At 45.1% G+C, this 27,956-nt stretch overlaps 1 protein-coding gene across 4 annotated transcripts in view; it reads right to left on the reverse strand.

The window, feature by feature from the left end:
• LOC122799903 (E3 ubiquitin-protein ligase RNF14-like) overlaps positions 1 to 27,956 on the reverse strand; it is a 975,557-nt gene that overhangs the window by 821,000 nt on the left and 126,601 nt on the right. For all 4 annotated transcript variants that reach the window (XM_044069290.1, XM_044069286.1, XM_044069287.1 and 1 more), the window contains exon 2: positions 17,009 to 17,063. The gene's annotated coding sequence lies outside the window, so the exon portion shown is untranslated. The remainder of the gene's footprint in view (positions 1 to 17,008; positions 17,064 to 27,956) is intronic.

Here is a 27,956-nt window from a genome sequence, read left to right on the forward strand (position 1 = left end):
GCTGTGACAAGTAAGGCTTTTGAAACTTACGGAACCACATTTTCCCTCCTCTTCGAGCCTTGGGATAAGGTCTAAAGGGAGTGGAAAACCGGGCCGCTACGGCAGTTAAAGTCTTACCCTCCTGTTCGCAGCGAGTCAAAGTGTCCTTTACCTTGGGTCCAAACAGTGAGGAACCATCAAAGGGGGCGTCGGCAAAGGAAGACTTAAAGGCCTCCGCAAAGTGACACAGGCGTAGCCAGGCTTGTCTCCGTAGAGAAACACCTGTTCCCGCCGCTCTGCTCGCCCCTTCGGCTGCATAAGAAATGAGCCTCATGGACGAGTTGGATAACGAGGACAGGGTAGCCAACTGGGAGTTAACCGTCTGGGCCAACTGCTCAGGTAAGTTACCAGAGAGGGTATCCGAAAGCTCCTTGACCAGATCCCTCTGCAGTCTCGTGAAATGCGTCAAGTAGTTCAGAGACCTTAATGTAAAGGTCGCTGAAGCAAGGGTACGCTTCCCGTATAGATCCATGCTCCTAGACTCCTTATTAGGAGGATGGACGGACGTTGAAGCCTCTGCCACATCTTGCTGGGTGGCAGATGCCACCACCAAGGCATCTACAGCCACACCTTTCGAAAGAAAGTCCTTATCAGAGGGAGCCGAAAGGAATTTATTGGGGCGAGCTGGCACCGGTTCAACAGAATCTGGGTGTTCCCACGCCCTTCAAGAGATCAAATCCAGAAGCTCATCGAAAGGCGGAGACACCCAGGAGGCGGAGGGCTGAGCCCCGAAGGCCTTGAGGAAAACAGACTCCTCAGCAGAAGGGGGTTTGGACTGCCAGTCGCCTCGTTGCTTAAGGATCTCCAAGATGTCCGCAAAGGATACATCATCCGAGGATGACTTGGGGGACCCTTCCGCATCATCGAGGTCGGTATCAGAGGTGAGAGACTCATCAGGGGAGTCGACGTGCTTCCTCTTGCACTGTTTCTTCCTCGGAGGTTCCTCCGAAAGCGTTTCGGAGGGACCTCCAGGAAGAAGGGAACCCCCAATGGGGGTAACCTCAGGCTCAAGGGCTCCGCTGTCGTAAGACAGGGGGATTTGCAAAGGAGCCAGTCTCCTTGCCAAGGGAAGGTGGTGGTGAGATGGTAGAAGTGGCCAGAGAGGATATGGCCAAGGCACTCCTCATGGCCTTGAAGGCGGGACCCCCAGAGTCCTGGGATGGTTCAACCCCCAAGGCCACGACAGCAGTCGGAACTCCCGCAGCCGACGCACCGAGAGGGAGGCTCGGAACCGAAAGGATTGGTCCCGAATCATTCCCCCCCGGGGCCGACAGAGGAGGTCCGCGTACCGAACCCCGACCCGAAGGGTGGGGTTGGAGTTAGGGTCGGAACCGACCCGACAACCTCCACTGGCTCCACCAACACTGACTCCAACGGCGCCGAAGCTGTTGGAGGAGGAACCAAGATAGCAGGATGGGAAATCGGCTCCGGAGCCGAATGGGCTGGAGCCGAGATCAATTTTGCAAAGACCGGAGACTGAAAAAGCCTTTGATGCACCCTGTCTACATCCGAATCAGACATCCTCGACGACCGAGAAGAGACCGACCGGGTCCGAGTCGACTTCTCCGCCGGCTCCGAAAGACTGGGGGACCGGCTCCCTATGGGTTCGAGAAGTATCGGCGCCGAGGGAGATTCCACTTCCACTGCAATTTCCCTCGGAGCCGATGGGGACTTCGGCACCGAAGGGGAAGAGTCTGAGCGGGCAACCCTCATCGGCTCCAAAGGCAGTGGAGCCGATGGAGATTACTCGCCTCTCGACGCCCGAGCTCTAGACTCTGAAGCCAGAGGAGTCGAGGCTGGAGACAGAGGCAGACCGTTCCGCCCTCGGCTCCGAAGTCCGTGGAGCCGACGGAGAAGCCTGCCATGACTTTTTAGCTGCCGGATCCGACGGGCTGGTCGGAGCCGAAGATTTTTTCTTCCTCGAAGGGGAAGAAGAAGAAGATAGGGCTTCCTCAAAGGAAGGGGTAATAAGCCCTTTCAAAATCAACTTATTTTTCCTCTCTTGGAGGACGCGAGAGGAAAAAGCGTGGCAAACGCTACAGGATTCCTGGAGGTGCTTCGGGCCCAGACAGTAAACACACAAAGAATGGTCGCCCGTAATGGACATTTTATAATTGCATTTGGAACATTTTTTAAAACCTGATGGTCTATGTTCCTTCGACATGGCTATCTACTTCCAACACACTAAACTTCAAAAACTAAACTTCAAAAACTACCACAAACGACAGCCTAGACTCTAACTAAAACGCCTAGGATAGGGCAAGGCCCCTCTAACTTAACCGGGATCACTTACCACAAAAAATACAATTTTACCACAAAAAAATTTAAATACACAGTCACACAACAACAAGTAGCTGTTAAAACAGCTTTTGGGTAAATTTTAGCAAAAAACTAGACAGAAATAACTTCACTAAGAGGCACTTAGCTCAGCCAAGTCAGAGACCACGTCTATGCTTCAGAAGCGGCAAACAAGATCTGGGGAAGCAGTAGTGGTGCATCCTGGGATACGAGGTAACTCAGCCAATAAGAGACTGCGTTCTATTGTATAGCGGCAGAGTCGGAGCCGAGGATCGGCTCCGAACCCATCTGTAGAGAATGTAGGCGAGATAGATCACATTACATCCTTCGTTATCAAGGGAATTGGAGGGAAGGCATAGAGAAGACCAAAAGGCCAGTCGGGAACTAGAGCGTCCCTGGGTGTTTATAAGGGTGAAGTAGCTGCTGCATTTGGCATTGAGGGGGCTGGCAAATACATCGCAGCAAGGCTGACTCCATCTGTGGAAAATCCATTCTGCCACCTGTTCATTCAGGGACCACTCGTGAGGCATCAGAATAGCTCTGCTCAGCCTGTCGGCAATCATGTTGGACTTTCCTGGAATGTGCTTTGCCACTAGAAAGCGCTGGGAAGATACTGCCCACTGCCACACTCGAAGAGCCTCTCTGCAAAGGGGATATGACCTGGTTCCTCCCTGTTTGTTCAGACACCAGACCACAGACGTTTTCTGAGTGGATTGCAATTGTCCCAAGAGGAAGAAAGCTGTGAAGTGCTTGCAACGCTAATAGCACCGCTCTCATCTCTAAGACATTGATATGCAAATTAATCTAGTGTTCCTGCCATGTGCCTTGGACAGTCCTGCAGAGATTATGCCCCCCTCACCACCCGATCTGGGCGGCATCCATGGTCACAGTGGCAATCGGAGGAGGAAGAACAAAAGGCATACTCATGTTGAGATTGCTGGTCTGAAGCCACCAGCGCAGATCCTGCTTGCACTTGTCAGTTATTACAAAAAGATGGGAGGAGAGTAAGGTGCTGAAGAGACCACTGGGCAAAACGTAGCCACTGAAGAATCCTTGTGTGAAGTCTTGCAAGAGGGACAAGCATAATCGTGGCAGCCATGGTACCTAACAGCTGGAGGACCACTTTTGCCTTGACCTTCTTCAGTGGTAGCAGAGCACAGACTTGCTGCTGTAAAACTTTTAGTTATGTACTCACCATAACTTTAGATGTTTGGGATCCATCTCGCCTACATTCTGTAAAGATGGGCTCGGAGCCGATCCTCGGCTCCGACTCGGCACGCTATGCTATAGAGCGAAGCCTCAGCTATTCTCTATCCCAGGATGCACCACCACTAATCCCCCAGATCTTGTTTGTCTGCATTCATGCACACACACATAACTTGTTCATATAACATTGCCAGATGTTTCAAGATGAAACAATAGAATTCGGACCGTCCGATCTCTTCTGATCTCCAAGGCAGGGGGAAGGAGGGTGGGTTATTAGAATGGCGAGATGGATCCCAAACATCTAAAGTTATGGTGAGTACATAACTAAAAGATGTTATGTGATCCTATCTCGCCTACATTCTGTACTGATGGGACAGCGTCCCTAGCACCTAAATCCTGGGTGGCTGACTGGAAAACACTCCTGAGCACTGTGGAACCAAATGAAGCTCGCCCCCGGGATGCCACATCCAATTTGTAGTGGGAAATGAAAGTGTGCTGGGAAGACCATGTAGCCGCAGCACAAATGTCACTAATGGCAAGCTTAGAATGGAATGCTACTGAAGTAGCCATAGCTCTTGTACAGTGAGCTTTGACAGAGGTCGTAAGCTCTTTATTATTAGAGGAATAAGCTTGACTAATACAGTCCCTGATACATTTGGCAATAGTGACCTTTGTGACGGCTTTGCCCAATTTATTATCCAAAAAGAACACAAACAATTGATCTGTTTTCCTTGTTTGTTTGGTCCTGTCTAAATAAAAACGCAACTGCCTGTGGACATCCAATGTGTGGAATATGTATTCCGCTTTGTTTGAGTACTTTGGAAAGAAAACTGGAAGTTCTAATGACTGTTGCAGGCAAAAACTGGAACAAACTTTAGGGACAAAGGATGGATTAGGCCTGAGAGATACTCTATCTTTGTGAAAGACCAGGTATGGTGGTTTTACAGATAGAGCTTGAAGCTCTGAAACCCTTCTGGCAGAAGTAATCGCGACCAGAAAAGCAGTTTTCCAAGACAGAAATTTCAAATCACATGTTGCTGCCGGTTCGAAGGGAGAGGAGGTTAAGGCACGTAACACCACATAGAGATCCCACGGAGGAGCAGGATGAGAAATTGGAGGTCGTAAAAGCGCAGCACCTTTCATGAAGGTTTTACACAATCTGTTGCTCATTAAAGGTGGGTTTATAGATTCATGAAAATTGGAAATAGCTGCCAATTGGACCTTGATGGTAGAGACTGAAGAACCTTGATTGAATAGGGAAGTTAGAAATTTTAGGACTTCCGATACAGGAATAGTGATGGGATCCAGACCCCGGAGTTGAGCCCAAATAGCAAATCTCTTCCATTTGCTAGTATAGAATTTCTTAGTGGCAGACTTGTGGGCCGAAGATAAGATATGTATGACTTCCGGGTCTAAGGTATGATTCCTGACTATAGTCGGAAGAGGAGGAGCCAAGCTGTTAACTTCAAAGTGTGAAGGGACTGGTGGAGTAGTCCCGACTGATGAATTAATAGGTCTGGGATCTGATCCAGGAACCATGGACCGTCCAGTGCATATTTTCGAAGATAGGGGAACCATACCTGACGCGGCCAGTAAGGAGCAACTAAGATCATTTTGCTCCCCAAGTGAGACGCCTCACTCTGGGAAGGAGGGGAACTGGGGGGAAGGCGTATAGCAAGCCGGTGGGCCAAGGATGGGCTAGTGCGTCCATAGGACTCTCCCCCGGAGCTGGAGTGAGGGAGAAGAACTTTCTGCACTTCGCGTTCAGCGGGATTGCGAAGAGGTCGCAACAAGGAATTCCCCATTTGCTGAAGATCTGAGTTGTCACTGCATTGTTCAGGGACCACTCATGAGGAGAGAGGATAGTTCTGCTCAGTCTGTCGGCTATCACGTTGGATTTGCCAGGGATATGAGTTGCTATCAGAAAACGTCTGGTCGCCCACTGCCCATTCCCAGACTCTCATGGCCTCTCTGCAAAGAGGGTAGGATCTGGTTCCTCCCTGCTTGTTCAGATACCAGACCACTGACATGTTGTCGGAGTGAACGGCAATTACGCCCTGAGGGAGGTAATCGTGGAGGGCTCGTAGAGATAGAAGCACCGCCCTCATCTCCAAAATGTTGATATGAAGAAGACTCTCTTCTGAATGCCATTTGCCTTGGACTGACCTGCCCAGGGAATGCCCCCCCCACCCCATCTGGGAGGCGTCCGTAGTCAAAGTGGCCATAGGAGGAGGTGGAACAAAGGGTCAACCCTGATCCAGATTGGAAGGCACCAGCCACCAGCGAAGGTCCCGTTTGCAGGTTTCCGTGATCCGTATGAGGTGACAGGAAGATCCTGAAAGGACCACTGTGTCGAAAGAAGCCACTGGAGAATTCTCATCTGCAACCTTGCTAGGGGGACTAGAAGAACAGTGGCCGACATAGATCCCAATAGCTGCAGGACCATTCTGGCTGGAGCTTTGGATCTGAGAAGCAAGGCTTGGACTTGAGCCTGTATGGTTTGTATCCTTTCTGTAGGAAGATAGACCCGCATTCGGTTTGAGTCTATCTCTACTCCGATGAATCTTATGCGTTGAGATGGCAGCAACACAGACTTTGGCCAATTGAAGGTGATTCCAAGGGAAGTGCCTAGTGATATTGTGGCTTGTAGGTTCTGCAATAGTAGACGCCTGGAGGTGGCAGTTAGGAGCCAGTCGTCCAGATACGGAAACACCTGGAATCCTAGACTCCTCAGGTGAGCAGTCATGACCTCCAAACATTTGGTGAACACCCTGGGGGCTGTGGTGAGACCAAAGGGCAGCGCGCGGAACTGAAAATGACTGTCTCCTAGGCTGAAGCGCAAATGTCTCCTGGACGCCTGATCTACCAGGATGTGGTAATAGGCGTCCTTGAGATCTATGGAGCACATTCAAACACCTTTCTCCAGCAGTGGGAGAATGGATTGTAAGGTGACCATTCGGAACTTGGACTTTTTGACTGAACGATTTAGAATGCTGAGATCCAAAATCAGCCTCAAGTTTCCGGTCTTTTTTGGCACCAAAAAGAATCTTGAGCAAGTCCCGAATCCGATCTTGTCTGCGGGGACCGGTTGGATGACTCCTTTTTGAAGCAGCTTTGAGACTTCTAAGGCTGCAATTTCCCGTTGACTGGGTGGCGGGTCCGGGATTTTCTTGGACGGCGGTGGGGAGTGAGAAAAGGGGATGGCGTAACCTCCGGCGATAATTCGAAGCACCCATCGGTCCTGCGTGATACCTTCCCAGGCTTTTAGGTGCCTCGAAAAACGACCCCCGACTGGCTCCGGAGCTGCACAGTCGGGCAATCCCTCACGGATTGTGGGAGGCTGAAGAGCCACGAAAGGACTCGCGGTCTCCAGTGTTACGGGGGCCTCTGCCGCCTCTGGGACGGCGTCTTCCAGAAAAATTTCCCCCTCCTCTGCCTCTAGAAGGGGGATCGTCCTGCTGTGAGGGATAAGACTTCTGGGATCTACGGAACCGCATTTTCCCTCCTCTTTTAGCCTTGGGATAAGGCCGAAAGGGAGTGGAAAATCGTGCCCCTACGGCAGTCAAAGTCTTACCTTCTTGCTCGCAGCGGGTCAATGTGTCCTTTACCTTGGGTCCAAACAAAGAGGACCCATCAAAGGGAGCATCGGCAAAGGAAGACTTAAAGGCTTCTGCAAAATGACACAGGCGGAGCCAGGCTTGCCTCCGTAGAGCAATACCCGTACCCGCCGCTCTACTCGCCCCCTCGGCCGCATATGAAATGAGCCTCATGGACGAGTTTGATATCGATGACAGTGTAGCCAACTGAGAGCCAACAGTCTGGGCCAGCTGCTCAAGTAGGTTACCCAAGAGGGTATCTGAAAGCTCCTTGATCAGATCCCTCTGAAACCTGGTGAAGTGCGTTAAATAGTTCAGGGACCTTAAGGTAAAGGCCGCTGAACTGAGGGTGCGCTTCCCGTACCGATCCATGCTCCTAGACTCCTTATTAGGAGGATGGACGGACGTCGAAGCCTCTGCTACATCTTGTTGTGTAGCAGATGCCACCACCAAGGCATCTACAGCCACACCTTTTGTCAAAAACTCCTTCTCTGGGGGTGCTGATAGGAACTTATTTGGGCGAGCAGGCACCGGTTCCACAGAATCTGGATGTTTCCACGCCCTTCGACAGATCAAATCTAGGAGCTCGAAGGGCGGAGACACCCAGGAGGCGGAGGGCTGAGCCCCGAAGGCCTTAAGGAACACCGACTCGTCAGCAGAAGGGGGTTTGGAATGCCAGCCGCCTCGTTGTTTGAGGGCTTCCAAGATGTCTGCAAAGGAGACATCATCTGAGGACGACTTAGGGGACCCCTCTGCATCATCAAGATCAGTGTCTGACGTGAGAGACTCATCGGGGGAGTAGACGTGCTTCCTCTTGCACGATCTTTTCCTTGGGGTTCCTCTGAAGAAGCTTCAGAGGGACCTCCAGGAGGGGGGGAACCCCCAGTGGGGGTGACCTCAGGCCCCGGGGCTCCGCTGTCTAAGGACAGGGGGAATGCCAAAGACCCAGTCTCCGTATGCAGGGAAGGTGCTGGTGAGACCGTGGAGGTAGCCAAAGAAGATTTGGCTAACGCACTCCTCATGGCCCTGAAGGCCGGACCACCAGAATCCTGGGAAGGTCCAACCCCCGTGGCCACAACAGTAGATGGTACCCCCGCAGCCGACGCACCGAGAGGAAGGCTCGGAACCGAAAACAGTCCCGAAGCGTCCCCCCCCCCGGGGCCGACAGAAGAGGTCCGTGTCCCGAACTCCGACTCGAGAGCCGGGGTTGGAGTAAGGGTCGGGGCCGACCCAAAAACCTCCATCGACTCCACCAGCACCAACGGTGCCGAGGCTGTTGGAGGAGGAACCAGAACTACAGGGTGGGCCATCGGCTCCCAAGCCGAATGGGCTGGAGCCGAAACTAATTTCTGGAACACAGGAGACAAAAAGTCTTAGGAGCACCCTGTCTATGTCTGAATCAGACATCTTGGAAGATCTAGAGGAAACCGATCGGGTCCGAACCGACTTCTCCATCGGCTCCAAAGGACTGGGGGACCGGCTCCGAATGGACTCTACCAGTATCGGTGCTGAGGGAGATCCCAAAACAATTTCCCTCGGTGCCGAGGAGGGCTTCGGCGCCGAAGGGGAAGAGTCTGAGCCGGCAACCCTCATCGGCTCCAAAATCAGTGGAGCCGATGAAGGTGACCCGCCTCTCAAAGCCCCAGTCATCGGCTCCAAAACCAGAGGAGTCGAGACTGGGGGCATCGAGGCAGACCATTCTGCCCTCGGCTCCGAAGTCCGTGGAGCCGATGGAGAAGCCTGCCTGGATTTCTTAGTAGTCGGTTCCGACGGGCTGGTCAGAGCCGATGCTTTCTGTTTCTTAGTTGGAGAGGATGAGGAAGATAAGGCCTCCTCGAAGGAGGGTTTAATCAGCCCTTTCAAGATTAATTTATTCTTCCTCTCTTGGAGGACTCTAAAGGAAAAGGCATGACACACACGCTGCAGGACTCCTGTAGGTGCTTGGCGCTTAAACAATATATGCACGAGGAGTGATCATCGGTTATAGACATTTTATAACTGCACCTCGTGCACTTTTTGAACCCTGGGGGTCTATGTTCTTTTGACATAATGCCTCTAAAATAGTCACTATAACAGTGGAAAAAAATCACTATCTAGTCAGAACAAAGATTTTAAACAACAATACAAACATTTTTTTTTTTTTTTTTTTTTTTAACGATACAAATATCACAAACACTAAAAAGGAGGGCCAAGAACCCTCTAACTTAAACAGGTACTTGACCTCCTTAAAAAAAAAAAAGAGAAACTAGCTAAAGAATAGGGGAAGGCCCCTCTAACTTAAACGGGAAACCTTTCCCTAAACAAAGACACAATTTACCACAAAATTGTACCAAAACACACGCGTACAACAACAATAGCTGTTAAAACAGCTTTTGGGTAAGAATAGAGAATTTCCTGACAGGAAAAAAAAACAGCACTTAGCTCAGCCAAGTTTGAGACCACGTCCTAGCTTGTAAGCGGCAAACGAGATCTGGGGGATTAGTGGTGGTGCATCCTGGGATAGAGAATAGCTCAGCCAATAAGAGGCTCTCTTCGCTGAGGGAAGGTCATCTTGTGTGACCATGACTATCTGGCATAAGAAAGTATCAGTCCTAAGAGACTTGTGCACATATGACTCATACGATACACTACACACAACAGGGCTTTGATGCTTTTTTTTTTTTGGTCAAATCCCATAATAGGAATTTAGTGCACTAAGGCATGAGAAAGAGGCTCTGGGGGTCTTTCTGGGTACTGAAGGATGTAAGAACAAAGTGGATCACAATGCTAAAAAACACGGTATAGAATCAAGCAGAGATCTTTTTGCGATGTGTGTTTATCTTTCTTTGATAGTTCCTTAAAGAGGATAAGAAAGGGAATAAGGAGGAAACATTATGTTCCTGCTATATAGCATGCTAAAAAGCTTCTGCTGTTTGGCGCTTGAAATCCAGAGTTAAAAGGTCCAAATCCAGGCAGCAAATACACATTTTATGCTTTTAGTTTACTAAAATCTTTCTTAAATAGTTAGATCTGAAAATGCAAGAGACGGAGTGTTGCGGAACACAATGTATTAACAAAGGAATAAAAATCTATAATACAGAAATATTAATCTATGTTCTCTATGATAAGTAATGGCTATTTCATGAAAGACATACATAGGGTAAGACTGTAGAAGTCCTCTATGCTAAGAAGATTTCCTCTAGCATTTGCTAATTAAGTAAGTGAAATGAAAGGAATATATAATGAAATTCTACAATATATTTATTTTACATGTGAGTGGCTGAGGTGAGGTGACATTAAAATGATGAATTGGTGATTTAGCAGTCTCTTTAAGTCTCTAAAATGAAGCAATATATTTTTGTTTGGATTATTTAGTTATTCATAACAGAAAAATGTTGTAATACAAATGATGAAATGCAGGAAGGGTTCAACTCAACTGCCATTGAACTGAACTCTGCAAGCAACACAACAGACTTATGCTGATTCTAATGTTCAGGAAGACTGGGGGCTCATTTAATAGGTTTTTCTGGTATATAGCATAGCATAAAGTAATTTTATTTTTGTGATTTTTAGTTTTTATATTAATTCAGCCACAGGCAGCATGACTAACATATCTCAAATTATCATAACTGAAAGAATGAAAGACAATTTATTTCTATATTTCTCTGAAATATTCAAAGAGAGATGGAATATGTTGTGTGGTGCTCATATGTCCAGTGATGGAGCTAAATAAACTCTGTGTACCTCTCAGCTCTTACCTCAGGTTATTGCTGTTTTTATAGTGCAGGAACATCTGTTTTACTCCAGAAAAGACAGTTAGGGGCTATTAAGTTGAAGATGGATTTTTTTTTTCCTTTTTCTGATCTGACTGAAAAACTGAAAGAAGGTTCTACTGTGAAATTGTCATAAGTGTCATAAAAAATAGTTTTAGTGATTTTTGGTGATGGTAGACAACTAGTTAAATTTTTTTTTAGATTAAAAATAGTGTCCTAAATTTCAGAAAGACCCTCTTGTTGTGAGGCAACAATAAACAGGCTATGAGATGTGTGGTGAGTACCTGTCTTGCAGACACCAAGGTATATGTAGCTTCTTAAATACAAGCTAGTTTAATGATAGACCTTTTGATGATTATCTCAGGCATCTGCCAAGGAGGACTACTGTTTTGATGCCATATGTTGCAGCATGCTGGGGTGGGGGGGGGGTTGTTTTGTTTGACTCATGCTACAGAGGAGAAAGCCACCAACATAGGGGCTTTCTGTGAGACTGCTCATTATTGTTGCAGCCCACAACAGCAGCTTGTGTCTTGCTGAATGTGTTTGACCTTTTTTTTTGCTCTTCAGTTTTTGTGACAGGCCTTTTTTTTTTTTTTTTGGTTCTCACTTGCCGTCTGGCCCCCAGACCATTTCTGTTGACTCAATGCGGCCCTTACAACTGAAAAGGTTGGACACCCCTGCTCTATAGCATAGCGTGCCGAGTCGGAGCCGAGGATCGGCTCAGAGCCCATCAGTACAGAATGTAGGCGAGATAGGATCACATAACATCCTGAATTCTCTCTTCTGGCAAGAAGAGCTTCTTGAGCACTGTGTCTAATTCGGCGCCGATAAAGGTGACATGCTGTGAGGGCAACAATGCAGACTTTTCCCAATTCAAGGCGATTCCCAGACTTTGGCACAGTACAATAGTGGCGTCCCTGGTCTGTAGTAGTAGATGCTTGGTGGTAGCAGAAAGGAGCCAGTCGTCCAGGTACGGAAACACTTGGAATCCCATATGTCTCAAATGAGCTGTTACCACTGCCATGCATTTGGTGAACACCCTGGGGGCTGTGGTGAGACCAAAGGGCAGGGCGTGAAACTGAAAATGAGTGGCTCCCAGTCGGAAGTGTAGGTGACTTCTGGATGCCCTGTCCATTTTTATATGGTAGTAAGCATCATGGAGGTTGATGGAGCATATCCACACATCTTTCCATAATAACAGGAGAATTGACTAATGTAACCATGTGGAACTTGGACTTCTTTACATGAAGGTTCAAGCAGCTCAGATCCAAAATGGGTCTTGGGTCCCCTGTTCTTTTCGGCATCAAAAAGAATCTGGAGCAAGTCCCTAATCCTACTTGGTCTGAAGGGACGGGCTGGATGGCTCCTTTTAAACAGCAACTTTTGAACTTCTAAGGTTGCGGAATCCCTTTGACTGGGTGGAACAGCTGGGATTCTTTTGTTTGGAAGAGGAGATGAAAGAAAGGGAATGTGATAACCTCTGGAGATTATCTCTAATACCCACTCGTCTTGGGTGATGTCTTGCCAGACTTCTGGGTATAGAGAAATGCGACCCCCAACTGGCTCCAGAGACGCGCAGTCAGGCCTCCTCTCAGGAGTGCTGGTAGGGGGAGCCACAAAAGGAATCGCAGTCCCCCTGGTTAAGCGGGCCTCCTCTGCCTCTAGGGCGGCATCTACCTGAATTTCCACCCCCTCCTCTGCCTCTGGAGGGGGAAATCACTCTGTGCATTGTGAAAAAACTCAGATTTTCTGGACCACATTTTTCCACCCTTCTGACCCTTGGGATAAGGTCTAGAAGGCAAGGAAAAATGGCCTCCCACGGCACACAGGGTTTTTCCTTCCTGCTCACACCTAGTGAGAGTATCCTTCACCTTGGCTTCAAATAAGGATGAACCATCAAAGGGCTTGTTGGTGAAGGTAGACTTGAAGGCCTACGCGAAGTTGCACAGGCGCATCCACGAGCGTCTCCCAAGAGAAACTCAGGAACCCGCAGCAGCCCTGCTCGCTCCATCGGCTGCGTATGAGATCAGCCTCACGGAGGAGTTAGCAATAGAATTTAGGGTAGACATCTGTGCATTGACTTTGAGCCACAGTATCAGAAACATTACCCTGTAGAGAATCTCCCAACCCCTTTAAGAGATCTCTTTAGAGCAGTGTAAAATGCGAGAAGTAGTTCAGCGACCGCAGTGTAAAGGCTGCTGAAGAGAACACACGCTTCCCGTACCTGTCCATAGCCCTGGACTCCTTGTTAGGGAGATGGACGGTAGACGAAGTTTCTGCAAGTTCCTTCTTGGTGTCTGCTGCCACCACCATGGCATCTACTGGAATGCCTTTTGTAAGAAATTCTCTATCGGGGAGAGCAGACAAAAACTTGTTGGGTCTTCTACGGACCGGCTCCACAGTGTCCGGAGTTTCCCATACCTTTCGACAAATGAGGTCCAGGAGCTCGAACGGGGGAAGAAATGCAAGAGGCAGAGAATTGGGACCCAAAGGCCTTCAGGAACACCGACTCCTCCTCAGAAGGGGCTTTAGATGGCCAGTCACCTCTGTCTCAGTATTTCCAAGACATCTGAAAAAAAGAGATATAATCAGAAGACGACTTAGGGGACCCCTCTGACTCCTCGAGGTTGGTGTCAGATGTGAGGGACTCATCTTGGGAGTCAATGTGCTTCCTCTTGCACACACTCTTTCTGGGTGGCTCCTCAGGTAAAAACCCCGGGGAGGCTTCAGAAAGCTGGGGACCACTCATGGAGGTATCCTGATGCCTTAGATCTCCGCTGTCCCTAGATAGAGGGTGATCTGATGCCGATATCGGTGCTGGAGGGGGAAGAGAGTCGGTATCATAGGATGCAGCTGACGACCTGGCCAGCACACTCCTCATGACCTCAAAAGCTGATCCCTCCGGCTCCGGTTGACTAATCGCAGAAGACAACCTCAGAGCTGAGGAAATAAGGTCCAAAGCCGATGTTGGGTCCACGCTCACCCGAACCGAAGCACTGAGAGGAAGGCTCAGAGCCAAAGATCAACCCGATACCTCCCTCTCAGCTCCGATTGGCGAGCTGTGGACCCTGGACCCTGTGAGGGGCACCAACGGGTTCGGAGTGGAGATCGGAGAAGAGACGCCAGAAGGGGCAACTGGAGCCGATCTCGGGGCATCAGACGGAACTGACAGCTCTGGCTCCGAAGAAAGGTCCAGAGGAGGAAAAGCCAAAGATGAAGGGGGGACGGGCTCCGGAGCCGACTGGGCCGGAGCCAAAAGCAACTGAGCCAGCACCGATGACTGAAGCAGTTTCTTCACCACACTATCGACATTGTCATCGGAAAGTGTCCAGGAGGACATGGTCGGGGATCTGGATCTCCCTATAGAGGGAGACCTACAAGTCGGGGAGTGTAAGAACAACAAATTCAAATGAGTCGCATCTGCCTCAGGTGATGAATTTTCCTTTATTAGCAGCTAACCAGATTACACAGCATGTTGGCCAAGATGTCCGGTCTGGACTGATCTGATCTCCTCTGATCAACTTGTTTACTGACATCAACTTTTATATTGCAAGCAAAACAACTTTTGTTACATTTCTGACCGTTGACAGTTGGCTATGAAAAACATATAGGAAAAACATGTTTATCACAAGTTACCTCACCCCCACAGCTAGTACAGAATGTTCAAGAAGTACAAAATGTTCAATTCAACAACGGTAGCTCAAAATTTTCCAGGACACACAGCCTGCCCTAGTAAATTAACTCTTACTCGGCCGTGCGTCCTTATCCCAGGCTTCACTGAGCTACAACCAAATCTCTTTATTCTGAAATGCAGGAAACAGATATCATTCAGGTTCATAAGCAATGCTGCATTTTGTTCACAGATGAGGCCCATCTTTGATAGGCATATCCCAACAAACATGTTCACTTTGCAAGAACAGGAAAAAGACAAATAACAGTATGTTTTCAAAACTTTCTCTTAACAGGGAGAACAGTCGAAAAACTGGAAACTGGCTCCGAACTGACACATCTGACCTCGGCTCCAATAAACCTACAGCTGATGTCGATATCATCGAAGTACTGTCTTCTATTGGCTCCGAAGCCAGTGGAGTCGAAGAAGCAATAGTACTCTTAATAATTTTCTCCGGTGGCTCCGAGGAGACTGACTGAGCCAGAGAGCGCTTCTTAGATGATTTTTTATCCAACTTTTTATCCGATTTGGAAGGAGAGGACTTGGAACTGGAGGATCTCTCCAAATCCTCTTCAAAAGATGGTTTTAGCAATCCTCTCAAAATCAGCTTGTTCTTCCTCTCTTGCAGCACACGGGGGCTGAAAGAGTGACAGAACAAGCAGGATTCCTGTAAATAAATAGCCCCCATGCAAAACACACATACAGAATGCCCATCTGTCAAGACATTTTGTTGTTACACTTAACACACTTTTTGAAGGCCGAAGGCCTGTGCTCTTTAGACTCCTTGGACATGTTAAGACAAGAACACACACACACGGGGGAAAAATGGTAGGGGCACCTTCACCCCAGAAAACAAGAAGCGTGAGAAACTAGAGCCTCTAACTCAAATGGCCTAGAGACCGCGAGGTAACCACAGGGAGGACTAGGTCCAAGTTAAACGGGCCTAGCCCAGGAAGAACCAACAGGGGACCAACCAACAGTCACACTACAAGAATAACACTGCCAAGGGGATTAAACTGGTAAACAATCAGAACAAAAACAGGAAAAAAACAGGGGAGGACTAGGTCCTCTAACTGAAATGGGCCTAGCCTGTAAACACCAGGTAAAACGAGATACCAGAAAGGTTCACTAAACTGCTAAAAGTAAAAAAACACACACACTAGCTATTAAAATAGCTTTTGGAGCTATTAAATTGAACAAATAGTAGAAAATTACACTTGGCCACGACCAAGAGCGAGACCACGTCCGAGCGGCAAACGAGATCTGGGGAATAGGGCAAGAGCAAGACCACGTCTGAGCGGCAAACGAGATCTGGGGAATAGGCACATTGCAGCATGGGATACCTCTCAGCCACGAGCTAATTGAAGACTTCGAGCTAGAGTATGGCTGAGTCGGAGCCGAGGTTTGGCTCCGAACCCCACGGGTAAGAATGTAGGCGAGATTGGACTACATAACATGGAAGGTTTTGTCAGTTGCCTGCTTTTACAGTAAAGACATCTCTGTCAGATAGTCTTTTCCATCCTCATGTTCTAAGATGTCATGGGGTGTAACATGCAGGAAGAAATGGCAAGGTGGGAAAAACTGTGCCTTTATAGCATGGTTCATCAGCAAGATGAAGACAGGCAAGAGGTATCCTTCCCCCCATGGGGTAGAAAAACCCTGCAAAGTGGCAGAAGAGTTTAGCACGTTAACATTAAGATGGCTGAATGTTATAAAAAGCATTACTCCATCCCCAAACAGAAAGGTGATAAAAGGCAGATGTATATGGGACATGCAGGGGTATCTGTTCTATGAAGTAAATGCCAATTTTTCATTTACTTTTCTGTGGGCTCCCAAATCCTTATTTGGTATTCCCACACAGAACAGTGCTGCAGTGGTTCATTTTGAGGACTGTAATCAGACTACAGTGTTTGCTGGTCAGTATGCTACCTGTTTCACATTTTACTGCTACTGGAAGGGTAAAACATCGTGCTTATGTTGTCCTAAGATGCACAGTTGAATTACAAAATTAATTCTACAGCATATTCTTAACAAGCAACACAGAGTTTTCCACCTTCGTTAAAGAAAAATACTCAAAACAGAAGTCCTGTAGCCATCCAGTTCTAAGAAAAGAACTGGACATTCTCCCAGATGTATTTGACAGACAAAAAGATGCCACTTTCTAAGAGTTTCTGCTTTCATTTTTTTTTTCTTACGCAGCATACCATCTTTTATGCAACTCTACAAAATGAGCAAAGACATATGGAGCTTTTAGGATTTTTGTCACCATAACACCTTACCATAATGGTGCTTTTTCAAAAATATTCAATCAAGGTTTCCAATTAGGTATAAAAGATAAATTAGAATAAATCCCAAATACCTAAACAAAATTTCTTAAAACTCCAACCAAAAAACTACAATTCATTTAATACAGAAATAAGAAAGTGGAAAAAATACTGCAAACCTACTTTAGCAAGCTGGAATTTGGCAAAGCTTCCAAAGATGCAAGTTAAGAGTCGTCACCTGCAAGAGAAACAAGAACATAAATAAAACATTATAGGAGGAGAAAACATAAGCAAGAAAATAATTTAATACAACTGAAAGATTAAACCTACAAGCTATAATCTATCATATCAACATGTATGGAACAACAGCAGTAATCACCTACGTGACTGGCAGCATTAGTGTGTACTTAACTGACTGGGATCAAAATGTCACCTTACCCAGGATACGTGTTAACATTTTATTTCAGCTACAAAACTGGGAGAGAAATTTTTTTTTTTGTCTTTTCGGCGTTTCCCGGTTAGGGGTCGCCACAGCGAAACTCCAGTCCGCTAATGATTGGCAGTCAATTTTTATGGTGCCGAGTTGCCAGCCCGACGCCCAACCTTCAGCGAAGGTACGCCCATTCACGCATGTCTTTCGGAGGCCACTCGACCACTGGGAGGACATGCAGACTCCACACAGAAGGCACTCCAGCAGAGAATCGAACAGGAGAACCTCTTGCTTTGAGGCAACAACGCTACCGCTGTATCACCTTATAACACTGGTGAAATGTCACCCATCTTCATCCCAATTAATGTCACATATAGAGCTATGTAAATTATAACCTCTTGTGTCTTTAAAGAACCTAAAGCTGCTGACTACCACTTGTGTTTCACATGAACCTTCCTTCAAAATCAGTCTTCAATACAAGAATACGTCATTAAGACCAGTCTAAAGCATCTTCACTCAGCAGTCCTTCGTAGGAATATCAAGGCAATGTAGTTTCATGACAATCGGAAATACTCCAGCAAGACTTTGACCAGCAACTTTTTGCAGGGAAGTAGGTGCCAAGTCTCACAGACCCTCCCCTTAACTTTTTGGGCCCTCTGCTCTTCAACTTATTCATTAACAACTTTCACCTCTCCATCCCTGAAGCCTCAGTCATCCAATACGCAGATGACTCCACTATCATCTGCTCAGCCTCCTGCCCCTCCAAACTTCTACTTAATACCCAAACAGCCTTCTCCAAAATTGAATCATGGATGCAATCCCATCACTTGGCCCTAAATGCCAACGAAACAAAGCTAATGATATTTACTCCCACTAAAACTTCCCAGTTCCACAAAGTTCAATTTTCCATCAAAAGCAACAACACCCCTCTTGAAATCGTTCCTAGTACCAAACTACTTGGCATTACCATCGATGAAAACCTAAAATTCGACTCCCACATCCTCTCAGCAATCAAAAAAATCCACCAGAAAATCGGCCTCCTCTACAGACACAAGTACTACCTTACTCCATCTTCCCTTCATATCCTTGCATCTACCTTCCTTCTCCCCTCTCTCTTGTACAGTGCTCCCCTATTCTCCAACCTACAACTCTGACTCAGTGCTAAACTTGAGGCCTGTTACAACAACAAAATCTGCAAATTTGCAACCAATTCTAAGAACTCTTCCCATCACTGTCATTCCCTACACACCCTAAACTGGCTAGAACTCCACAACCACCTAAAGTACCTACAACTTACAACAGCCCACAAACTCATCTTTAAACCAGCAGAATGCCCCTCTGTTGCTAAATCTCTAACACCCTACACACCTACCCGTACCCGGAGATCCACAGGCCAAAACCTCCTGCATGTACACAAACCCATCCACCCAACTGGTAAACTACTACTATCCCACACTATAGCCAAACTATGGAACAATCTCCCTACACTACGTAATATACCTAACCACAACCATTTCAAATCCATGCTTCTCTCCCATCTCTCCTCCAAATGGGAACGTCCTTCACATGCTCCCACCTAAAACTCCCACACTACTAACTCCACACCTAAATCATCATTTCTTTGCCTACTTTAACTTAATTCAGAGATCTTGCTCAGAACACCTTTTTATAAATCTTTTGCATGCATGCCTCTGGCCTACCTTACTCATATTCTCAAACTTTCATTGTTTGTTTTTCTTATCCATTGTACCCATAATATTGTTTTCCTCTGTAATATTGTTAATTTGTCTCTATTCGTATGTATTTGTATGTCTGTTTGGGGCTTTTCCCCTCGGGTCTCCACTGAAAAAGGGTAATTCTTACCCAGCTGGACCAACCCCGGTTAACAAATGCAAATAAATAAATAAATCAATAAATCAATAAATAAATAAATAAAGGCGGTCACTAGTGGATTCCCTTAGGGATCAGAGCTGGGGCCACTCCTGTTTAGCATCTATTTTTAGGAAGCTTAAGCCAATGTCATAGACCACTGTCTGACCAAATTCACAGACTACTGCAAATCCTTCAGGACACAAACATCTTCCAGAAAGGCCTGAGAGACTAAAAACTGCTGTCAGAGTCACTGTCAAACTCCATATTAAGAAGTGTATAGCATCCTTTGGTAAAAAGGCCACCCCTGCAAATTACTACATTGATAATACACACCTAAGAATAGACTCAGTAGTCAGGGATTTGGGAACACATGCATGCAGTGACTTGGGCCTTTGATCATCATGCATCTACAATAAGAAAATCATTTCATGTTGCACACTTATAAGCAATGGTATGACACCAGATTCAAATATGTCATTCTGTTGTACTCTGCCCTCTGAAGACAAATCCTCAAGTACAGTGCACCCTTCAGCTTGTACCTGACCAGGCAAACGGGTGGAGTGACCACAGAGGTTCCTCACAAAAAGAATACATGATATAGAAAAGGAGTCCTATGGGAACTGCCTCAAAGCAATGTCCTTACACTCTTTCTCCTACAGCCTGCTTGGAGAAGACCTATACCTGTGGTCTACAAATCTTCCTCTGATCCAGCCTTAATGGACCTGTTACACATCTGCAAAACCAACAGCACCAGAAACATCTGATTTATGTACCCAAGCCTAGCCTGCAACATAAATAGGACAAGCTAGGGGGACAGGTGTGTGTCTGAAAGGCTGCCCCTTCTCTAGAACAAGCTTCCCATCCATGTGAAGCAAAGCTCTTCCCAGCACTTATTAAAGTGAAACGTAGATCACAGATTGGAAAATTACAAATTTACTCCTGGTCTGTCATGTGTCTCCGTCACAGAGACGAAGCTTGTAAATGTGCGAACGCTCATGTTCCTCCCCACCACATAACTTAAGGGACCAATATATATATATATTTTTAATATATTTCTGGAAAGCACAACTAAGCTTAAAAGGGCCAGTTCAGGTTGTTACTCTAGTATTCTCCTAGGATTTTATGGAATTTAATAATGGTTCTGTAATAACCACTTTAGTATTTTCAAAATTTTTCTCTTCCTCCATTGTCGAAAACTATGCCCTGCATACTCTGGTATCTTTCCAAATTACAATTAACATTTCAGAACTTTAAAATATGGTGTACTATGCCTTGAAAATTACCAAATGATTATTTATTGTGAAGTGTTTATCTATTTATAATTGGTTTAACTTAGTCAGCATCAGGCTGAAACCTTTATAAAGAAAATGCAAATCCCATGTACTTATATACGACACATTGTTTTTATTTAGCTTTAAGACTTTCTGTCTCAGTCTGTACAGTAGTTTCCCCAGACCAGAATACAATGAGATGTTAACTGCACCACTTAATAGCTAAATTGTGCTTACAACAGCTCTCTGGGGTAGTTCCGGAGTTGAAGAAATTCCAAGTGGTAACCTCAGATACATGCATCTTCCAAGAGATGTGCAAAACATAGAAAGCCTGGGGCTAGCTTCAATTAGCTTGATTTACCAGACTCGGTGGCAAGTATTAAGTACAGAGAAGAAATTTGTACTAGGCATTGCTGTTTATCCACTCACTCAGTTTATTTTGCTTAACTATGAGCATCATATCTTTCAAATATTTTAATATTTGCTGAATTCTATTTCTTTGTGCAACTAGAATTCTCAGGACTTGTATTACTGGTAGGTCTTCTGGGGTAATTTTAGTGTGGCATTCACTTTGCAGACAACCCAAGTTTTCATTAAATCAGGATATTTCTGGCAAATGTCATTATCAGTCTATAACACACATGTAGCACTTGAAGACTAGTGACTCTGAGCTTGCAGTGAAGTACTAATAGAAACTTAGACAGTCTGATAAAAATGGCCCCCAAAGTGTTAAGAACACGCATTTTTCATGCAACTCAAATGGTGTAGTGGTACATTGCTCTGACTATGGTGTACAGGGCCCTGGGTTTGAGATTTGGGAGGGCTGACTATTTTTATGATTCCACACAGAGTTACCAGAGAAGGAGCACTGACTAAAACTTTGATCTGTGATACATAACAAGTCGACTGTTTTTTTTTTGCTCATTTTGACTAGATATTGGTTATTCTAGACATTTATTGTCTGCTGCATGCTTTATTACTGTATTTCATAGCTATTGGCTCACTGCCTGTAGTGTTTTCTGCCTGAAAAGTTTCCATATTTAAGATTGTGTTTCTGGGCCTAGTTGTTTGTTAGAGGCTGTGTTCTCAGCTTATTTTCCAGGCCATCTTAGTTAGCAAAAAACATCCCCACTACAGTGAGAGAGTGTAGTGTTTGTGGTTATTGCTGGTTAGGGTTGCCAGGTCTACGGCTTGGAGAAAGCACCTCATTAGTTCTTTTGAGCTTTTTTAAAGTTGTTTCAGATTTCAACTTTCTGTTATTTAAGAAGGTAACTTCAGTATTTTCTGCCATTCCACACAGAGCACTGACTAACTTCTGGCCTTGCAGTTGCTCTCCCCCTACTCTAAATTTGATCTTGGACACTCCTCCCAGTCTAGTGTCATTAGCTCATCCTACCAAATACAGAGGGAACATTTGAGAAGGCCAACCCACTTAGTTTCTTTCTGTTCCTCCTTTCTCCCTTTCTAAGAAAAAAGGAAAAAAAAAAAAAAAATTGCCTGAATCTCCTTGTGTTCTGTGTTTCTCAAACACTTTGGAAATATAGAGTATATTTTAGTGCATTTATTGAAACTGTATTTGCCTTAATATTGCTACAACTATGGTGCTCTAGGTTGCACTGCATCTGAATTGTTTGTGTTGTTTTAGCTGCTTTTCTGTATGTATAGACTTTTCTGTATATGTAGGCAAGCTACTTATTCTACTGTATTACTGCCTCAAATCATTTTTCAGTTGTGCACTTGCCTTGCTTCATTTATTGCTAATTTTGTAGAGTTTTAATTGCATTTACTGTTTAGGGCCACACACTCAAGTGCATTAGCCTTTTCTGTGTTTATTTACTGTATTATTGCATTGTTTAGCCTGTTTTAACCAAAAAAAAAAATACTATCTTGTTTGCTAGTTTCCCGCCTTTCCTAGCTAGTATAGTCCAGATCCCAGGCTTTGCTGGTTCAGGACTTTATTTTCTGTGTTCACAGCTATCCAGACCTTGCTGTGGTGGAGGGAACTCCTACTGCTTACCAGTGGGAGTGGTGAGCATTGTACTGCCTAACACTAGAGGAGTGGTTTCCAGCTCTGAAATTGTAATTTTATTAGCCATTTTGGGCTGATTTTTATCCCTTTCAACTTTCTAGACGTGCGTTTGCACATTTTTCACATCATGCAGCACTGCGGGGCTACAGTTAAACTATCTGAGGTGCCAGAAAGTTTGCTCTTCAAATTTTCCCTTAGAACTAGTTGGTTTCTCAGTAGTAGCATTAAAATCTGAACCCCTGTGGCTAAACACTTGCTCTAGAACCTGCTTGAAAGCACTGGTAAGCCTTAAACTGATACAAGCACTCAACCCTCCTGGTTAATAAGGAGAAATCAATCATAGGCACTAAACAGCCTATAATTGTAAAGTACCTTGCAAAGGTAAGGGAAAACAGCTCTTGTACTTTACAAAAAAGCACCTAAACCGGCATGTCAAAGGATCAGCTTCTGGTGATTTTTCCTGTCCACCTGGTGAATCTGGGCATACTGGGGCAATGCAGCAACTGCCTCATGTACACAGACAACCCTCTCCTCTTACCACCAACACTACAACCTGCAAGAGATGCACTTACATAGCCAAACTGGAAGCAAAGCTCTCTCCAGCCAAGATTGTGCTAGACAGTCAAGAGGAGAAGGTGAACACCTGCACTACACCTCAAGCAACACATAGCCCTTCAAAACCCACACCATCAACACCCACACATAGCAACATTAAACCCATATATGCAGAGGCCCTTAACATTAACCTGCCCAAGCAACAAGGACCTTCGATGCTGAAACGCAAACAGACACCAGTCACAACCAAAGCGACACATTGCTCACAACACCAGTGTGCCACCCAACTGCCCCTAAGGCAAGAAAACGTACCCAACAATTTAGTCATAGGTGACTCTATAGTCAGGGACACTTGTCCCACTCACTAGGCTGAACAAGGAAAAAAATATAGTTATCTGCCACAACGCATGCACTCAAGTCACTCCACAAAGTACAAATAAGACTGTCATTGTCCATGTTGGAGTGAATGACTTCAGACGTACCTCCCTGGACTACATGAAAGAGAGACATGGAAGAGCTCTCGGATCATGTGGCCCAGGCAGGTATGACCCTAAGCCCTGAGTAGCATCCTGCCTTTGCCCAGAAAGAAGGACAAAATGATTGAGTTCAATAACTGGCCAAGCTTCTGGTGTCGTTCAAAGGGGATCCAGTATCTGTCTGCCTGGGACGACATGATCGACAAACCACAATGCTTTGTCAGAGATGGTCTGCACCTGTCGCCCCTGGGATTCAGGTAACTGGCTAAAGCTCTTGCCACCCCTATAGTGCCTTTTTTAGGCAAGGTTCAAAGGACAAAACCACCACCGTAACAGATACAAGCATGCAAAACTGAAGGTAATGCTACTCAGTGCTAGAAGTCTAAACCTCAAAATGCACTCTCTCGAGGCACTACGAAAAATGGAGAACATCGATATCTGTGCAGTAACTGAGACCTGGTTCAAGGCTCCAGAGTGCACCCCCTGCAATACCACTCTACAACTCTTACCACACTTTGGGGCCACCAAACCAAAACCAAAACACTAAAGGTGGAGGAGTGTCCATATTCACCAAAGATATTCACACCTCCAGGTTAGTTGCCCAACACAATGCATCTGAAATTCTCCAGGTGCAACTAACACTAGTTAAGACTGCAATCCAAATTCGTAGCTTTCTACAGATCCCCCACCATGCCCCAAGATTCTCACTACACCTTTCTAAAACATACTGGAAAATATTAAGATACAACCAAACACCCTAATACTGGGTGATTTCAACTACCCTGCCATTAACTGGGAAAACTACTCTGGTACCAACACCTTTTCCCAACGGTTCTTGGAATTCATAAATTCCAATGCCCTGGATCAATTAATCCATTGTCCCACCAGGGGCTCCAATATCCTAGACCTGGTCATTATCAACATGGGAGATAGATGCTCCACACCAATGGTCACTCCCTCACTGGTCAGGTCTGACCATAAGCAAATCACCCCACTGGTCAGGTCTGACCATAAGCAAATCACCCTTGACATTCACATCCCACCCCCACCCCCCAGTAAGCAAACCGGAGCCTCCGTAAAAAACTTCTCCAAAGCCAACTTCATGCTGCTCAAGTCAGAAGTGAAACTTCATGACACCCATGCAGAAGGAAGCAGAAACCTCGACTGCCGAATCCTAAACTAAGGCTCTGTACAAGCACATCCACTCGTGCATCAATCGTGCCATCCCAAAAAGAACAAAGACGCTCTCCTCCAAAAAAAGGAAGCCAATCTGGTGGTCCCCTGCCATAAACAAACTATACAACAGAAGGAAGAAAATGTTGCAGAAAAGAGGAAATCCCAAGATGCAAAAAACTTCCTTACCAGCCTCAGTAAGAAGCTGATATCCCTCATAAAATCCTCCAAAGCTAGTTACGAAAATAAAATTGCTAAAGATTCCAAAGACAACCACAAGGCATTCTATAGTTATGTCAAGAATCTAAATGGCAATGCTCAGATCTGCTCTGAGCTACAACAGAATAGCATTAAATATACTGATCCCAAGGATATTGTCAATATCCTGGCTGATCGATTTAGTGCCAACTTCATCCCCTCTCACCCCCTAAAGGGCCCATCTAAATACCAAAAGATTGCCAAATTCCGGTAATCACGGCCACACAGGTAGAAACAGCACTCTCCAAAGCTAAGAATACAGCATCCATGGGACCAGATGAAATCCCGGGCGATGTACTACATGAACTACAAAATGAACTGGCACCTCACCCAAGTGTCATGTTTAATCATAGCCTCACTTCATGCTTCATGCCCACTGAGTGGCGCACAGCTACAGTTATCCCACTCCACAAGGGGGAATCCAGCTTGGATCCTGGGAACTACCGTCCTGTCAGTCTGACAAACCTGATCTGCAAGGGCATACAATGCATTATCATGGAACTTATAAAACAAAGACATTGGCAACCTTCAAACACTGGACCCCAACCTGTTTGGGTTCGTGAAGGGCCAATCTTGTCTCCTGAACCCGATTGACTTCTTCGAATCAGTCTCCAGACCTGTGGACCTGGGTAAGGTGGTTCACACAGCCTATCTGGACTTCGCCTAGGCCTTTGACACCATCCCCCCACTTTGGAATCATAGATAAACTTACTAAGCTGGGCATAAATCACTCAATGGGTTGCCAACTGGCTTATTAACAGAACCCAGACTGTAAAAGTAGCAGACTCCAAATCCAGCTCCAAACAGGTGACAAGTGGAGTACCTCAGGGTTCAGTCCTGGGACCTCTCTCGTTTGGCATCTACTTTTCTGAAGTACAGGCCAACACTAGGACTCTGGCTAACAAAGTTCGCAGATGACTGCAAACTGGGAGCCATTACTGAATCCCCAAATGATGTGGATATTCTACAAAAGGGCCTTACATAAACAGATGCCTGGTGCCAGAGCCATGGGCTCAAGCTTAATGCCAAGAAATGTATAGTTATCCCCTTTGAGAAAAAACATGTATCCATGAATTACCACATAGGTGGCAGCACACTAAACACCAAAAGTGTGATTTGAGACTTAGGGACACAGGTGGACAGTGGTCTCACCTTCGATAACCACATCGCCACAACAATCAGGAAATCCTTTTATGTGGCACACCTCATCACTAAGGGCTTTTCATCCAGAAAAAAGGCCATTGCCTACTGTACTCATCCCTCATTAGACCCATTATATAGAGTACAATGCCCCGTTTGGTATGTATCAAACAAACAAAACAGATAAACTTGATAAACCACAAGGCAGACTGGAACTCAATAAGAGAAAGCTTGAATATTAAAAATTAATTTAATGAACTCCCAATAAAATAAGCGCTTTCGGCGGAAAAACATACACCGCCTTCTTCAGATTACACAGCAGAAGGAAAGAGGCAAGTTTTTATACATGATACCAAGTAATTGCCCAATAGATAATAAGTGCATTGTTGAATTAAGCATTGTCATAACAACCTTAAAGCTATATCAACCACTCGGTGATAGTTGCACTCTGTTGTCAAATACCAGTGTTACTTAAAAGGACATAGACTCAAAGTTCTAAAATGCGTTTCCTATATTCATTATGTTATAACAAGTTGTTAAAATTTGTTCTAAAACGCATATGAAGCCTTGTTCAGATGTGTAAAAAACTAAAGTAAATGCTAAGTATCATTAAAAAACAAAACAGGTATATGTCACATTCACAGAAGTTGACAAATAAATCCCAACTGAAATGACATTAATTCAAATGTCCTGCTGGCTTACAAAAACAAGTCCTAACTAAGCACGACTGACATTTTAAAAGTTGCAAGAGTTTGTCCCCCAGCCAACCTTGAATTCTAAAAGAACAATTCTACATGTGATTACATGAAAAATTAAATATAGACATTAAGTGAGTTTCTTTTATCATTATTATATTAAAAAAGAAACTACAAATACTAAAATATACAAAAAAAAAACTTTTAGAAAAATTTATATGCCCAAAGTGACAAATGTTTCACCATTGACCCTATAGTTTATAGTTATTTATCCAGAAAAACTGAAACAAAATTAAACCCTCTGTACCAAAAAATGCTTATATTTATCTATTATAAGCCAACCATTTAAGGACACATTTTATAGAAAGAGACTCATTGATACCTGGTGTTGAATGTGCTCTAGTACGAATTTGCCACAAGAGTTCGTCTATTTCTAGACGAACTTGCCAAGGACCTCCCCGTATATCCGGTATTCGTTGTTGTAAAATGACAAAGCTAAATGCATGACCACTATTGTCCCAAATGTGTCTAGCTAGAGCATTATTTTCATCATTTTTGGAAACAGCATGCATATGTTCATATATCCTAATTTTGAGTTTACGCTCAGTTTTCCCAATATAGAAAGCCTTACAGTGATTGCATAGTGCCGCATAAACCACTGACTTTGTTTCACAATTAAAGTGACTACTGATCTTATATTCCTTACCATTAATGGTGCAATAAGTGCCAACTTTAATGTGCCTACATTGGTTACATACCCCACATTTATGCATCCCATGTGGTCGATTGGAGATTTGCTTTTTCTTAGGTCTCTCTAAGATGGTTTTGAGATTATCTCCTCTTCTATAAATTATTTTAGGTTTTTCGCCCAACAGGGTAACTAATCCTTTGTCATGTTTAATAACTTCCCAGTTTTTATTAATAATTTCTTTGATCTGATAAAAATCCAAAGAATAAGTATGCAAAAAACTGCTGCAGTAATTATTCTGCTTGGGCTTAATAAGCCCAGAAGTTTCCACTAATGTTACAGAAATATTGAGATTATCATCTAGCTCAACAGTACCCTTACTAGAAAGCAAAGGAAAAAAATACCCCTCTTCACGTTTGCGAGAGACTTCTAAGATAATACCATTAATCAAATTCAGTGGATAACCTCTAGATAGAAACATGTCCATCAATTTACTACATTCCATTTGAAAATCACAGTCATCTGTTACCATCCGTGCCGCTCT

This window comes from Protopterus annectens, chromosome 4.part0, assembly GCF_019279795.1.
Source record: "Protopterus annectens isolate FY-2018-M chromosome 4.part0, PAN1.0, whole genome shotgun sequence".
NCBI classification, from domain to species: domain Eukaryota; kingdom Metazoa; phylum Chordata; order Ceratodontiformes; family Protopteridae; genus Protopterus; species Protopterus annectens.